Here is a 16710-nt window from a genome sequence, read left to right as displayed (position 1 = left end):
TTCAGGTTTCATGACTTGGAGGTCTGGTTTAGGGTTTGGGTTCGTGGTTCAGGGCTTGGATCCAGGGCTCAGGTACAGGCTTTGGGTTCCATTCCAGGTTTGGGATTCAGGGTTCTAGTTTGGGCTTTAAGGTCAGCTTAGGTTTCAGCATTGGTAGGGTTTAAGGTTAGGTTTAGGGATGACACATTTTCTTCACTTGTCATCATGGACAAAATAATTCTATCTGAAGTTTCTAAGTCAGAAATGTATTTCATCTGAGGGCGCCTGGGTGGCTCAGTTTGTTAAGCCTCTGCCTTGGGATCAGGTCATGATCTCAGGGTCCTGAGATCGAGCCCTTCATCAGGCTCTCTGCTTGGCGGGGAGCCTGCCTCCCCATCTTTCTCTCTGCCTGCCTCTCTGCCTACTTGTGATCTCTGTCTGTCAAATAAATAGAATTAGTAAAAGCTATTATATGATCTTTTACAAACCATTTCCTATCTTTGCATTCTCATGTGCCAAGACAGACAGGGATTATTTAAAACCCTGAAGAGAGTGCTCTTGCTTTTAAATTGCCTGTAACCTTCATGTAATAGATTTATGATTGATGATAGATTTAGTTAAAATATAACTATTTAAAATATTTACTCTCAGTAAACGATTTCAACCTATGCTCATTTAAGTAACTTGGTGCATAATCCCTTTTCTATTAAACCATAGTGCAAGGACCAATGCCGCGTATCCGAGAGAACCCCAAGCTATTTTTCTAGAATGACCATATGCATATATATCAGGCGTCCTGTTTTCACTCCCTTTGTGGAGCACCTACCCTGGAGGTTATGTAATAACCAATGACCAAAAAAACAAACCAAAAACCCAAACATCCAGGTCGAAGTGCCATCCCTGCCTGGAGTGGAGGAGACTCCTCAGACAGATCCCAGGCAGGCATCTCAGCCCAGGCCTGTGCTGGGGAAGCTGGTTCCTGGCTTTGGGCGCAATCTGGAAGCCAGCAAACTGACGCAAGAGTGCAGCTGGCGTTTAGGACTGATGATCTTTTCGCAGCCAGGCTGCCCTTGGACACCCGCTCAGGGAGCCAGGCTAGGAGTCTGCCCAGCGCAGGCGCTGGCAATGGGGCAGCATGCTAGGGCATAGCCCTGCACCCCAGCCAGGGCTGAGGCCCCTGGAGTGAGGGGGCATGGCCGGCGCAGAGAAGGGTCTTTGCTAATTTCCAAAGCTGGAAGTGAGCTCTCAGAGGACTCAGGAGGTAGGGGGGCGGGGGCGGGGCGGGGGCGGCCTGGAGAAGGGGCTTTGCTAATTGCCCAGGCGGGAAAGAGGGGCGCACAGCGCCAGGGTGCTGTGCTTCAGCCCTTTCAGGACTGCAGGACCCACCATACTCGCTGCCCCTGCGCTCCCACGCTCCAGCTTAGCCCCAGAGGCCACGGTGTCCCGTTCTCATTCCTGCCACCTGCTGCCCCTCCCTGCCCCATGGCTTCTCTGGAAGACCCTCTGCTCACAGGTAAAGTGACACCTCGATGCGCCCTCACCTGAAGCAGAAAACGCAGGACAGGAGCGGGGGGGGGGGGGGTGGAGTGGTCGGGGCCCAGGCTCCCGCCAACCCCAGGGCACCAGGACCACCCCGGACACCGCGCCACACCCCCTCTGCAGGGCGTCCGGCCAGGACAGTGCCACAGAAGGTACTCCCCCCCCCCCCCCCCCCCCCCGCCAGCGGGCAGGCTAGCCCACATAGCTCAGCACCCCCACGCGCCTGTCAGAGCCTCCTGCCATTTCCAGGGCACCCAGAACCCAGAGAGTGAGGCCTTGGGTGCTTTCTAGTGACAGATTCAAGGCAATTCTTCGACTTTGGAACTTCAGAGTTAACATAGTTTTCATTTGTGATTATTATTTTTGTGTGGACCATAGCTTTTCTTTTGACCTATGGTTGTTTTCACTCCCGGTTCTGAAGAAGCCCCTAAATCCTAACCCTGTTGAGGACTCAGAAAGCTCTCAGAGCACCAGTGCTGGGGGACAGTGTGGACACATGGTTTGGTTTCTCCTCTGGCCTGCTTCTGTGGCAGCCCCGCTCTGTCCTCCTCAGACTTCAGAGCAATATCTGAACAAGTGGAGAAGCGACCAGGGGGTCAGGAAGGTGGCCACCGAAGAGTGACTTCTCTGGAGGGTGGCTGAGCTAGCAAGTGAGCATGTTAGTCCAGCTCTGCCTGCATTCAGTATGGAGCTGAACAGGGGCCAGGGAAGGGGAGGAGGAGTAGAGAGCAGGGACTAAGGGACCAAAGAGGAGATTCAGATGAAGGGAAGTAATGGGGAGGAAAGAGAAGAAACTCTAGAAGAAGGCATGTAGAAAGGAAAAGGGATGAAGTGGGCATTGGGAAAGGGCACCACCAGGGAAGGAGAGAGGGGAAGGAAAGAGGGAGGAAAGAGGAAAGGGGAAAGGGAGAAGGGAGGAGTCAACATGCCAGGGCTCCCCCTGCATCTGAAGAAGAGGTGGCTGGTCCAGCTTGTCAAACAGGGTGCTCACTCTTTGGCCCCAGTTTCTGCTCCCAGTGCTACTGGGCTTTTCAAGGAAGGCAGGCTGTCCCTTGGGACCTACTGGAGCCCACTGGAGCCCACAGGAGCCCACAGGAGGGGGGGAGAAGTAAGATGCCACCGGGTCCTGTCCTGAGCTGCTCCCAGCCACCAGCCTCACCACATGGTGCAAGAGGGACCCCAGAACAAAGGAAGGATACAGGCCAGCATGTCTGCTGGTGGCCCTGGGCACTTAGCTCATCGCAGTGAACCACACCGCCTCCTCAACCCACGCTTTCAAAGCCTCCTTCTTCGTTTCTGGTTTTCATGTCTGTAGGAACATGAGCCAGATCTAACTCATCTCCGACAGACAATTCTGACTCACCCCGTGTCAGATTTTTATGAGTGGCTGTAATACAGTAAGATAGCAATGCTCCAACAAACGGACTGTTTCCTCCCACTTGACCTCAACAGTCTTATACATTTTCTTAGCGAAAACATCTTGTCTCCTTCCATTAAGCTCATAACGTGGTCTAATAGTATACACGCGCCTTCGTTAGATGCGAAGCGATACAGAGGTCCTTTTTTTTTTTTTTAAATTTTACAAGGTAAAGTCAGTGAACACATCCAACTTGACGAATACGTCTCTAAAATGTCAATCCAGGCAAAGCTTTTTCTGCCTACAGTTTGGAGCCTACGTGGTGACATTTTTAAAATGCTTTCAGTCCCTCAGTGAGGCTCTTAGAAGCTAGCCAGGGCTTACTACGTGCCAGGCACTGTGTCAGGTGTTGGAGCTAAAGGGAAGGAGAGCTTGGAGGCTGGCTGGGGAGGGACATCCATGACACAAGGACAGCTAGAAACGGAGGCCAGTGCTAGAAAAGAGAGAGCAGGCTGCATGGAGAGTGTGTACCATGGGGCTTGTGAGCTCACGAATAAGTGGGAGTAACTGGAGTGGGGAGATGGGGGAGAGAAGAGGGTCTATCCATCAATGGGAATCACCTGTGCTTGGAGGCAGGTGCCATGAGAGGTCTCCACAGGAAGAAGGAGGCAGTGTGTTTGAAGGGCAGAGAGATGGGGTAGAACAGGCATCAGTCAGTTGGAGGGGTATGAAGAGACTGATGGGAGGATTATGGGTGCCTTTGGAGGACTGAGAATTTGTTAGAAGATCAGTGCAGATTTCTATGGAGACAAATGCCAGGAACTGATAGGTCTTTGAAAGGTCACTCTGGCTGCCTTTTGACAAAGGGGTTGGTAAAAGCCACTTGCAGGTGTGAACACACCAGGTGGGAGGTGAGTGCAGGAAATCAGGTGAGGGAGCATGGGAACTTGGTCCGGGGGTATATAAGGGAGAATAGCCTTTAAGGAGTTCCACAAATTGGCACCAGCTGTGGCTTCATTACAGAGCTGGAAGGGGGAGGTGGGTGTGTCCTGGAGGTTACAGAAATTACATGAGAAAGGGAAGTCTTTTTAGATCTCTTTTTCAACTAGAGGAACTCTCACCTTATTGATAGAATTCCAGAGTGGGAACCAATGATATGAGGACATCTTTGAAAAGTCTGAATATGTTCTTCGACATCTTTGCAAGTGACGAGGAGACCTTGACCTTAGGAGGCCTTGGCCCTCTTTGTAGCCAAAAAGATTTCACCTACAGATTTGGGTTCTCCCTTTTAAAGTCAAGGAGTCAGTCCTTCCAAAGGACACCTCCTATCATTTTACCCTCTCATCATACCTCACGTGCTGGCATCTCCAAGACCCTCTGTTCCAGGTTGAGAGTATCCACTTTGGCCTGGCTGGTCTTGCCAAGAACACCACCGCAGGAAATCTAGAGCCTGTAGTGCTATTAATAACATCATCTAAGACTGTGTTTGCTGCCCTCATGGCTTCTTCCCACCATGACTCACTGAAGCTTTTAACACATTGTATCCATTAAGCTATAGTTCCCAAAGCTTATCTTCTCTAGTGCCATTAATTTTTAGGGGACCAGGCAAACCTTAAACTTGTCCCCCCTAATTGGATCCCTGTTCCCCCACAATCTATTTGAAAGCCTTTCACCATGATTCTTGAATGAGATCTGAGACCACTGCTGGTACCTAACACTTCTTGGCACCTTGTCTGTTAGGTTCTTGGAAGAGGAGATGGCTATGGAGGTGAGTGGGGATGGGAGTGGGAGGATTTCTCCCTTCACTTCGCTTTTTGTGTTTTCAAATAATGGGTTTTGAGGGGGCGGGAAAGTTTAACCAGACCATTTATTTTCCATCTCCCATCGATAAAATGTTTACCACTCCCCACTGGAAGAATTTAGATCTTTCCTTTGAATCTCCAGGAAAATCTCCCAAACCTAGACCACCACCATGTGGATTCAGCCATCTTCTGATTCACCTCCAGATTGTCTCCTCCTAACTGCTCAAGCCACAGGTTAAGGGTGAAATGTTCAATGCCCAAGCAATTAAGTGGGGAACACGTTTATCTAAGCAATTGCATGCAGCTCTCTATCTGCATACAGGGGGTCTCTCCCAAGCCTTTCCAACCTCAGCAAAAGAAGACAAAGCCGCAGCAGTCTGGGGTATATATCATTCATTCATTCTTGTGTTCAACACTCATGGCGGATCCCCACCAAGACAGTGGGAGAGCAAGGACTGGAGAAATCCTGGAAGCTGAAGTCTGAGGAGGATGTCAAATTCAAGTCAGAGATGAAAGAAACATCTGGACTCGATCCTCAGGTACATGCAGTATTCTGAACTGAGGCTAGAACCAGAGACCATTCTAATGAAAGGCCTCTATAGGTGGGCTCTCACAGGTGGGCTCCGACTCAGTTTCGTGTATATTCATTCATGAAATAGCTCTTCGGGTCAACATGCAGAAGAAAACCATTTCAGAAAACTGACAATGAGGAGAGGAAAGGGAAGCCAGAAGGCTTGTGAATGGGGAGAGAGGAGGAGCCAGGGCAGAAAACCAAGAATCCCTCCCTGCCCTTCTTGCTGCCAGGGAGGTCTGAGGGACTAGTTTCCACTGGGATCCCAAGTCCAGAACAAAAGCAGCGGGGCCACGGTGGGGGAGGGAAGAGGGTCCTCAGCACGGGCGCATGGGGCTGCCAAAAGATGGCGGCTAGCGCGCCCGCTGGCGAGGGGCACCTCGCAAGGCGCTGTCCCCAGCCCGACCCCATGAGGACCCGGGTTTGGCGCAGCGTCCGGGGTGGTCCCGGTGCCCTGGGGTTCGCGGGAGGCTGGGCCTCCACAACCCCCCTCTCCGCCCCCAGGTCGGGTCCGCGCTTTCTGCTCCAGGTGAGGGCGCGGCTCGGTGTCACTTTACCCCTGTGCAGAGGGTGGACCGGAGAAGTCTTGGGGCGGGGAGGGGCAGCAGGAGCGGGATAGCGGAGCCTCACACGGGAGCATATGGGCGGCGAGTCCGGTGGGTCCTGCAGTCCCGACTGGGCCGCAGCACAGCACCGAGGCGCTGCCCGCCCCCCTCCGCCAGCCCCTCCACCTCCTCCCAGACTCTCAGCCACATCCTCTGTGAGCTCACTACCAGCTTAGGCAATTACGAAAGCGCCTTCTCCCCGCCGCTCTCGACCCGCCCCCGCCCTCCTCCCTGCTGAGTCCTCCGCGAGCTCACTTTTCGCTTTGGCAATTAGCAAAGCCCCTTCTCTGCCCCGCCTCCGCCCCCTCCCTCCTGAGGCCCCGCCCTGGCTGGGGCGCGGGGGGAAGCCCCGGGGGCTGCAAGCTTTGTCAGCGCTGGCGCTGGGCAGCCTCCTAGCCTGGCTCCTTGAGCGGGTGTCCACCCGCGACCTGGCTGCAAAAAGATCATCAGTCCTGTTAACCCTGGCTGCACTCTCCCGTCAGTTTGCTGGCTTCCAGATTGCGCCCAAAGCCAGGAACCAGCTTCTCCAGCACAGGCCTGGGCTGAGATGCCTGCCCAGGATCTGTTTGAGCAGTCTACTCATCTCCAGGCAGGGATGGCACTTCCAATTGGATGTTTGGGCTTTTTTATTGTTTTTTGGTCATTGGTTATTATTACATGACCTCCAGGGTAGGTGCTCCACAAAGGGAGTGAAAACAGGATGCATGATATACCCCTCACCTCCCATGCTGTCTTTCTCTTAAATAATAAGCACTGCTGAACTATCTTAGATTCTGTACCTTCTCTCCAGCCATGAACCTATCACTGTCTTTAACTCTTGAAAACTTCATTAGACAAATTAATGTGGTGAAGGAAGCAATATGAGAAAGCCTATTAATCTGATGAGCATGGAACTGAACAAACCCTATAGATACTTTCCCTTTGATTTCTAGCCTATCAATACCTACAGTGAGTCACATACACTCAAGATTATTGTTTTTATTGTATACTTCATATATTCATTGATTTTGGACTCGTTATCATTTTGTTGAAGTGTTAAACTATGGTAATAAACAAACTTTTAATTAACTTTTCCTCCTATGATACAAATATAACTTGCACTTGAGCTTTAGCTAATTTTATGTTCTAAAATTGCCAAAACAACATGATCAAGGTTTCTAGATTATTTACTGTATTTTCTACTATGTAATATTGTTCTATCTCTTCTGTATAAAGAAAATGAATGCTTGGGGCTCTTGGGTGGCTCAGTGTGTTAAAGCCTCTGCCTTCTGCTCAGGTCATGATCCCAGAGTCCTGGGATAGAGCCCCACATCAGGCTCTCTGCTCAGCAGGGACCCTGCTTCTCTTCCTTTCTCTCTGCCTGCCTCTCTGTCTACTTGTGATCACTGTCTGTCAAATAAATAAATAAAATCTTTAAAAAAAGAAAATGAATGCTTGATAACTAAATGAATGCTTTACTGAACAAATTAAATATGGCAATAGCATTTTATTTTATCATGCTTCACATATTAAACAATAATATTATATCACTAGTCTCCAAATAATCTACTGGCATAGTCATTTGGAAGCTTTTAGCAAAAGAATTCTTCCTCCTGATTGTAGTATAAAAGCCACAGAAATATACAGAAGACTCCTAGGATAGAAAGTTAAATCCAGTTATCCGTGATGCCTTGAGTAGGACCTGACCTATGTATGTCCTGGGATGCACTAGTAACTGTTACATGTGATAGGATTATATTTAATATATACAGTTTCATTTACTTCACAAAGGACATATAAATTTGAGAATAAAATATTGGATGAATCTATAAAGTCTATATCTATTTGTAACTAATGTGGTAGAATTAAGATGTTAATTTGAAAAAAAAATTCATTGAAACCATACACATATTCAATTGTTTTTATATATATAAACAACATTATTTATTTATTTAAATAGATGCATTGTCAGTAAAATCCATTTACTTATCAATCATAAGGATAATTTTAAGTACTAAGAATAAGAAATATGTGAAAAGATAAGTGTTCAAGAGTGCAGTTTGTGGTAATTAATACAATATGATAGGCTCATAAAAATGATATATTACTTGAACTTAAAAGCTTCTATAATTAAGCGATGACCACTTGAAATTTGTAATTAGTCATGCTGCAGTTTTTCCTTGCACTTATTGCCCTTCCCCAGAAGTTCATTAAGAATTTCTGTGAATGTCCTTATGTTTAATCTCATTCATAGATTCCACTACTGCTCACAAAACAAAGCCAAAAAGAGAGGTAACTCTATGTGGCACTCCATCCACAAGCAATACATTCATAAATAATTAAAAAGCTCTCTACTTCATTTGTTACCCATTCAGCTGATAATTTAAATGAGTAACTGAGTCCATTTTATCAGCACTTTTAATAGAATGCGACTCAGAAACTTCACAGTGTTATTTAAGAAGAAATGCTCACGTGTTAAGGTTTTTATTTTTTTAAATCAACAAAATAATTTTCAAATATTAAAAGCAAATGTCTCCTTTTCCTCCAAGTTTCCTTGCTATGTCAAAGTTACAAATAAATACATTAAAAACGTATTTTGAATAGTAGATAAAAACAAAAGTTTTGAAACTGTGGGTTGAGTGTCTGGGTTAACTTGTATAAATATCTGAACTCAATGTATTTAGACTTTATTAGATTTTTTTTTAGACTATTTAAAAATACATGCTCAGATAATGACAACATTATTTTATTCATTTTAATAAATAAATTATTTTATTTAATTATGTTTAGATATTTATTTATTAAATTAATGATTTAATATTTAATAATCTAAATTTGAAATATTTTAAATTCTAAAAATATTTATTTAATTAAATTGATATATTTAATATAAATATTTAATAAATTATTTAATCATTATTATAATTATGCAACACATTATGTATTGTTTAATAATTGCATTTTAATAAATAAATAAATGTATTATTTACATTATATTATTTTATTTTATTTAGTTGACAAAGAGAGGGAGAACGCAAGCAAAGGGAGCTGCAGGCAGAAGGAGAGGGAGAAGTAGGCTCCCAGTTGAGTAGAAAGTTCAACCTGGGGTTCCATCCCAGGACCTTGGGATCACAACCTGAGTCGAAGGCAGATGCTTAACTGACTGAGCCATCCAGATGCCCAAGGCTTTGTATTCTTCGCTTCTAAATATTGATGCTCCTTCATCTCTGAAGTTAGTAAATTGATGTTGAGTATTCATATCAAAGAATTGATAGTAGCTGTTAAACAGAAACATGTAATTTAGGGGAAAAAAAGAGCAGAAGGAAGAGAAAGGCCAAAAGTCAAAAGCACATTAATATAAAATTTAATTAGATAAAAAAGCTGATATTCCTGAAGGGGGCTAATAAAAGAGCTGCAAAGAGCTGATAGGATTAGGAAAATTGTCCACTCCTGGTCATTTCATAATTTTAAACTATTCCTTATTAATAAATATACTTAGTTCCAGAAACACAATCACATAAGAACATTTCCACCAGGTTTCCTCTAACAGCATTTACAAATTAGACGTTCAAACAATGCAGTTCATTACATGTTGCATCTGTATCTTAAAGTTTAAACACTTTCTGTGACACATTTTCTAACAATTAAAATTAAAAAAAATATATATATATATACATATATATCTATGTATATATATATATATACCTTATCCCTAAATGGAAAAAATATATATATATAGAGAGAAACCTTATCCCTAAATGAAACCTTTCTTTGTTTATTAGCTTAAATAGGTAAATTAGCAACAACAACAACAACAAACAGCTAATATTATAGAGGTAGGAACAATTGACCTTTTCATTCATTGCTATTTTCTAAAAATTCCTATTTTATTTTTTTCTCAAGTCTGTCATAATAATTTTCTAAGTCTCCTGCCTTATTCAATTTTTTTCTTTTAGTGGAAATCTCTATTTCATATTTATTTTCTCTTCCTCCACTCTTTGCTCTAATAATTCAATGTATTATTAGATTTTCTGTTTTTCTCTTTATCCAGATATATCTTTTCTTTCTTTCTTTCTTTTTTAAATAATTTGATTTGCTGGCATTTTACATCAGTACATGCTTTCTTATGGATGTTAGAAATGTCTGTGGAACTACTAGAAGAATAAACTTTTTTACCTTTAAGAAGTTTACAGTCTAGAGTGCCTGGGTGGCTCAGTTGGTTAAGTGTCTTCCTTCAGCTTAGGTCATGATGCCAGGGTACTAGGATCCAGTCCTGCATCAGCTACCTGCTCAGCAAGGAGTCTGGTTCTTCCTCTCCCTCTGCCCCTCTCTCTCTCTCTCTAATAAATAAATAAAATCTTAAAAAAAAAGACTTACTGAAATCTGAGACTGAATTACTAAATTCAGTCTTAATAGAAGACAGCTAAACAAAGCAATGATCACAACTGGAAAATTTAGCGAGATCATGGTTTAACATTTTTGGTTGACACAGGACCTCTTTCAGTAACAACTTTCCCTAAATATCAATTTCTTTTAAGGCAAAAAATTTTGACAAGAAATCCAGATCCTTCTGATCATTTTCATATCAATTTAAGGTGACATCCTCAGAGTATATAATCAAATATGTAATTATTCTATCTGTTGCCTTGTATATTGCCTGTATCTTTTTCAGACTCAAAGTTCCATTGAGGTAGAGTTTTTTTTTTTAAAGCAGAGATTTTTAAAGTGTTTGATATATACAAGATGCTTAATAAGTGTTTACAAAGCCTATGTATTACAGAAGCCTTAAACAGGCTTTAAAATAATGTAGGTGATATTAGTAGTCATATCAAACAATTTTTAGGTTTCAGTCATGTAAATAACTACATTTCTCAGAGACAGAGAAACATACAAATGGTCTGGGTCCAGTAGGATAATGCTAGCATGTGTTGTAAATTCTCTTATATGACCTTATTCTTGCAAGAATTGATTATGTGGCAGAAAAAAAGGTATCACTATCTTATACTTTATTATTTAAAGAGATTTATGGAAGTCTTAATTTCTTACACTACCCCTTTGTTTCAGTGGACCCAATTTCCGTGGTAATGGTGAGAGGAAAGTAGGCAATTTAGGCAGCAGCAAAAATCTCCTACAAGGCACTATAAAATAAGGCTTGTTCTAGATCATGGGTCTGTCCAAAGGGGAATGTTAAGGGGTAGAATGGATGATGGATGCATTGTAGACTTATAACTTTAAGATTAATACTGTTATGCCCCAATAATGGGTCTATGATTAAAGGAGCGAGACTGATGTAAAGCAAAGGTCAAGCAAAGCTTTATTTCATGCCAAGCATCAAGAATCTAACCGAACGTTCGGGGCCACACCTCTTATGAGAGAAGACAACCCTTTGCTGTTTCACAGTCTAGCTTTTAAGGGCAAAGGCCATGCAGTCAGGCCTGGCCACGCACAGGTGACCAATGAGATTTTAACACACACAGGAAACTCCACAGTGAGGCTAGGTGACCAATTGAGGTTCAATTTACCCTAGTATAGACATTTGACCCAGCCTATTACACCTTGATTAGGATTGGTGCAAAAAAGTTTCCCAAAGGGCGGAGGAGTGGGGCATACTCCTTAGTATCTAGGGCGACAATATGCAAACACCGCCCCCCTCCCGCTGATTGATGTCTCCACCTGGCCTGACCCACCCTTGTATATGGGCTTTGTTACCTGGAGCTGATTTCCAGGACTTGTTTTTAAGTGAATCCCCTGGGGGAAGGGGAGCAAGGACAGTTTAAGGGTTAACCTCAATGAAAGCCTCTTGCTAAAATATAAAAATATAAAGTAGGTCCTTACATTACAACAACACAGTAGGGAAAGTCCCAGTGTGGTGATAAAAGAAGTGAGGTAACTTGCATTGAACATTTTTTTTTAAAACGTGTAAGTTGTATTTTTCCGTGCCATGACATCATACCTTATCTTCATCTCTGTCTACTAGTTTAAAACTAGTTAAACAAATTCAACAATTTTTTAAAAAATATTTTATTTATTTATTTAAGAGCAAAAGCCAGAGAGTTAGAGAGAGAGCATGAGCAATATGGGGCTCGATCCCAGGACTCTTGAGATCCTGATCTGAGACAAAGGCAGACACTTAACTGACTAAGCAAATGAGACTCCCACAAACTCAACAATTTTATAAAATTTTTATTTGTTGGGGTGCCTGGCTGGAACAGTCAGTAAAATATGTAAATCTTGATCTTGGGGTTGTATGTTTGAAATCCACCTTGGGTGTAGAGGTTTTATTTAAAAATAAAATCTTTAAAAAAATTTTTTTTTCATTTTTTTATTTAAGCCATTGTATGGCAGTGTTGATCACTATATTGTACACCTGAAACTAATATTAACCTTATTTTAACTAACTACAATTTAAATAAAAACTTTAAAAATAAAATAAAAATAATAATCATAAAAATAAAAAAGAGGAAAAATTATTTGGCAGGAAATTTTCTTAATTGCATTATTATTTATTATTATCATAGTCTGTGTGTGTCGGTGGGAAGTGGCTGGTATTACAGTGAGTTCCATATCTGTGTTACACTGAGGTCCATGTCTGTAGTCAGTCTTTTTTTTGTTTTAGTTTATTTTCAGGGATCCAAAATTCATTGTTTATGCACCACACCCAGTGCTTCATGTAAAAAATTCCCTCCTTAATACCCACCACTGGGCTCACCCAACCACCTGCCACCCTCCTCTTCAAAACCCTCAGTTTGTTTCTCAGAGTCCACAGTCTCTCATGGTTTGTCTCTCCCTCCGATTTCCCCCAGCACACTTCTCTCCATCTCCCAGTGTCCTCCACGTTATTCCTTATGTATTGAGTCTTATAAAAACTTTTATTTCTTTCCCTATTCTGCTTTGCATATGCTTACCTTAGATGTTAAAATGTTATAAACCTCTCCTGCCTGGTCCATTTTCTCTCTCTTCTCTCATGATTTCTCATGCTCTCCCTGCCAACCCCACATGCCTTACAATATCTGGATATGACTAATTTCTTCTTGAGCTACTTTATTCTACTCTGCCATATGGTTGCCCTTCCCTCTTCTGTACCATACCTTCTATCCCCTGCATTTGTGCTTTAACAATACCTAATTCTTTTCACTACATCTGTATCTTTGAGGTCAATACTCAGTAGTGCAATCGCTGGGTCATACGCTAGCTCTATTTTACTGGAAAGAAGGGCCATATGCACCCCAGTGTTCATAGCAGCAATGTCCACTATAGCCATTCTGTTGAAAGAGCCAAGATCCCCTACAACAGACAAACGGATAAAGAAGATGTGATCCAAGGATACAAAGGAATATCACTCAGCCATCAGAAAGGATGAATACCCAACTTTTGCATCAACATGGATGGGACTGGAGGAGATTATGTTAAGTGAAATAAGTCAAGCAGTGAAAGTCAATCATCATATGGTTTCACTTATTTGTGGAACCTAAGGATAGCATGGAGGACATTAGGAGAAGGAAAGGAAAAATGAAGTGGGGGGATTGGAGGGGGAAATGAAACATGAAAAACTATGGACTCCAAGAAACAAACTGAGGGCTTTAAAGATGAGAAGGATGTGGGGATGGGTGAGCCTGGTGATGGGTATTAAGGAGGGCACATATTGCATGGGGCACTGGGTGTTTTACACAAACAATGAATCATGGAACACTACTTCAAAAACTAATGATGTATTGTATGGTAACTAACATAACATAATTAAAAAAAAAAAAAGGAGGGGGACAATACCTAACACTCAATCTTTGCTAGTTTCTTGTTTACCTCCTTTTAAGAGTAAACTCATTAGTGTTTTTTTTTTTTGGTTTGTTTTTTTTTTTTTTGTCTCAACTAAAAGAAGAAAAATAATACACATTATTTTGAAAACTTTTTGAACAGTGTACAAACGTTAGTCAAGTCCACAATGTCTCATCTCTTCTTCCTCCTAACATGGCTAAGTTGAAAAACCCTTTATCTGAGAAAAGATCATTCTCCAGCCACCTTGTGTAAGATTTTGGCTTTAGGTTAGATTATCCTTTCTTTCCTTTTCTGAAAATAAGTTGAAAATATTAATAGCCTCAGTTTCTTCTTCCAAAATATGACTGCTTCTTTACCAAGTGCAAAAGCAACCCATTTTGACCATAGTAAACAGCTTGGACCTACTTTTTTTGGCTCACTGTTTTAGTGAGACAAGTGGAGTGAAGATGACACACCATTTCCAAATGTATTAATAATTGGTAGACCATACTTCTAAATTGAAGAGTTGTTGCCATTAAACTACAACCAGACTCGCTATAATTACAGAGGTAAATTCTTTATATTTACTATATTTGAAATTACCATATAATACCAAAATAAAATTATGATTATGTGAAGAGTCTGTAATATTAAGAAGATGACTTTGAAATGATTGCTTATCTAAATGAAATTTCCCATTTTATAATCTTGTATAAGCTTCCGTTGTCATTTCCTATTTAAAATCTATTAGAAGGCACTCTTATTTTCCCTTAAGTGGGAAGTCAAATGTGGAACAAATTCATCCCAAAGGAACTGATTCTATGTTCCACTGAAGACCAGGTGGCTTCCATGTGGCATTTTGCTTCTTGCATATTGTTCATCTCCTACAACAAATAGGGGTATGCTCTTTATTAAACTAATTCAACTCAATTAGAGACATTGTCTTCAAGGGATAACATCATAGAGACTAGAATCAGCATCATACTTTTGGGAAAATTGGGCCCAGGATTTTTGTTTTGTTTTGTTTTAAGATTTTATTTATTTATTTGACAGACAGAGACCACAAGTAGGCAAATAGCGGGGGTGGGGGGGGAAGCAGGCTCCCTGCTGAACAGAGAGCCTGATGCAGAGCTCTATCCCAGGACTCTGAGATCATGGCCTGAGCCGAAGGCAGAGGCTTAACCCACTGAGCTACCCAGGTGCCCCTGGGCCCAGGTTTTGATGGCTTCTTTCCTCAATCTTATAAAACCTATTTGAACTCTACTGGATGCCAGAACTGCTTAAAAATATTTGGTCCCTTGTAATTTTAACCTTCCAGTATTCAATGCACCTGATCCATGTAATATCCTATAGTATTTTTGTCAAATGAAGACTCTCAAAGTGTGTTTCTTGGGAGACACTTTTCAATTGGTTCCTTACATTTCTGCATTTATTATTTGTTCTAGGCCATCCTTTGAAGATGGTTGTATTGAATAGACTTGGAAGACAGAAATAGTATCTTTTTTTTTTAACTTAACCTGTTGTGTTTGCAAATATTTTCTGCCTCTGTTTTGATTCTTCTTGTGGGAACTGAGGCTCAGAACTGATATATAACTCCCACCCCTACACACACACACACACACACACACACACACACACACAAACACAAACACACAAACACACACACAAATACTGTTAATATTCTGGCTACCTCTATTGCTGTGAATAATAAACTATATTATTTCTGAACCATGAGTCTGCGTCTTCTATCAACACCCAAGAAACTACGGCAGACTCATACACCAGCTTTCAAATAAGGGAAAATAATCTCAGATGCTTTATATTTTTTGATAGTGTTACCTACTTCTGAACATATGACTGAACACATATAAAGCTGGAGCCATGACCATTTAGAGCTTCTTCTGTGGAAGAACTATGCATTCACTAGTAAACAAAAGTAGTTTCATCTTTTTTTTTTCTTCCTCCTGGACACCATTTCCTCTCTCACACTGTTGCTCAAATTGGATGGAGTCTAAGGTCCTTTGAGGAAATTTTTTTTAATGATTCAAAATAAAATAGGAAGAGTCTAAAGTGCTAAAAATACTTCTAGATAAAAGGTATAAGATAATGCCAGAAAGGATAGTAATTTTATCTAACAACTGCCTGTTCACCCCTTTTTTGTTCATTAACTAATCTCCAAATTCCTGACTAAATCCCTTTTGTAAGCCAGAATGTGAGCTAAAAACTGGGATTTTAAAAAATTTTCATTTGAAATCCAGTTAGTTAACATATATGGTTGTATTAGTTTCATGTGTACAATATAACATATAGCACTCAGTGCTCATCATGACAAGTGCTCTAATTAACCCCCATCACTTATTTAATCCATCACTCCTTTCAGATACCGTCAAGTAACCATCAGTTTGTTCTCTGTAATAAAATGTCTGTTTCTTGCTTTGTTTCTCTTTCTATGTCTTATTATTTCCCCTTTGCTTGTTTGTTTTGTTTCTTTTATTCCATATATGAGTAAAGGTATTTGTCTTTCTCTGACTGACTTATTTCACTTTTAGCATTATACTGTCTAGTTCCAACCATGTTATTGCAAATGGCAAGATTTCAGTCTTTTTTATGGCAGAATAATATTCCATTGTATATAGATACCACTTATTCTTTATTCATCAATTGATGGATACTTGGGCACTTTCCATATTTTAGCTTTATAAATAATGCTGCTATAAACATAGGGGTGCTAGCATCCCTTTGAATAAGTTTTCTTATATTCATTGGGTAAATACACACCAACAGGTTTGTTGGATCACAAAGGACTTCTATTTTTAAATTTTATGAAAATTCCATACTGTTTTCAAATATGGCTGTATCAGTTTGAATCACCACCAACAGTTCACAATTGTTACTTTTTCTTTTTTTTTTTTTTAAGATTTTATCCATTTGACAGAGAGAGATCACAAGTAGAGAGAGAGAGAGGAGGGAGCAGGCTCCATGCCTGGCAGAGAGCCTGATGTGGGACTTGATCCCAGGACCCTGAGATCATGACCTGAGCTGAAGGCAGAGGCTTAACCCACTGAGCCACCCAGGCAGCCCCCACAAGTGTTACTTTTTCACATCCTCTCCAACACCTTTTGTTTC

Source organism: Mustela nivalis (assembly GCF_964662115.1).
Source record: "Mustela nivalis genome assembly, chromosome: X".
NCBI lineage: Eukaryota > Metazoa > Chordata > Mammalia > Carnivora > Mustelidae > Mustela > Mustela nivalis.
This window is presented reverse-complemented; position numbering follows the sequence as displayed.